This window comes from Triticum dicoccoides, chromosome 6A (assembly GCF_002162155.2).
Source record: "Triticum dicoccoides isolate Atlit2015 ecotype Zavitan chromosome 6A, WEW_v2.0, whole genome shotgun sequence".
Classification (NCBI taxonomy): Eukaryota; Viridiplantae; Streptophyta; class Magnoliopsida; order Poales; family Poaceae; genus Triticum; species Triticum dicoccoides.
In genome coordinates, this window is record NC_041390.1 from 344201885 (window position 1) to 344203027 (window position 1143).

A 1143-nucleotide genomic window follows, 5' to 3' on the forward strand; every position below is an offset into this window, starting at 1 on the left:
AATAGTAAATTAGGATCTACTAGGTAAAGTGATTGGCATCAATTAAAAATCATCTTTACAAGGGAATTAAAACTTGATTCATAGAAAAACATATATTTCTTTATACAATAAATACTAATAAATAGGTAAAACTATGGGAAAAAGTTAGCGAGAAGTCCAGAAATGCGTTTTAGTGCATGGGCTCAATGCAGCCGTTCTTAAAAAAATGAAAATAATATTTTAAATTGTCAAATGAAGGAAAATCCACCTTTTCATATGAATATATATGAGCTCATGTGTAAATGTTCAAGCTGGAATACATACATTCACAAGCGAACTACACAAAAGGACAAAATCATGGTTTTGAAAACAATGAAGCGTGTATACTTTTCATTATCCAAAACCAAATAGTTTGCCTCTTTTTGTGTAGCTCATGCGCTAATATCTTTCATTACGAATTTTACATACATGTACTATACTTTCATATGAAAATATAGTTTTTTGCTCAAAATTATCCGAAACTTTGAAATACGATTTATTTTTAATTTTTTATAAAAGGTCTCCATGGAGCTCGGCCACACAAACGCCGCACTCCATGCAAACTTTTTATATGCTACATGATTGGGTTTGGAGTATAAGAAAAAAAGTTTATGCTGAATAGAGTGTACAAGTCATTGCCTTCACGTACCGGTTCACATTAAAATGGTTGGGAACAAGAACAAGTAATGAATAAGTGATAATTGATTTATGAGCATTCATGATATCATGTAAGAATAACTACTAGGAAAAGGCTTATAGACAGACACTTACTAGTAGCGCGCTATATTGCCACATGCTACTGCTATTTACTGGTAGCGCATGGCAAAAAAACACGCTACTACTAAATATTTTCAATCGTGCCCCGCGAACAGATCATAGTAGTAGCGCGGGCTATAAAACCTGCGCTGCTACTATGTGAAAAACCATAGCGTAGGTTAGGAGCCGGCGCTACTAGTATATACCCACCCCACCAACCGTCCCACCCCAGCGTCCACACCCGCCCCCATTTATCTCAAAAAAACCCACCCCCGATCCAGATCCCCTCCACCGCCGGCCTCCTTCCACCTCCTCTCCTCTCCCAATCCACAAGCGTGTGCATCCCCCACCGAGCACGGGGTAGTCGGC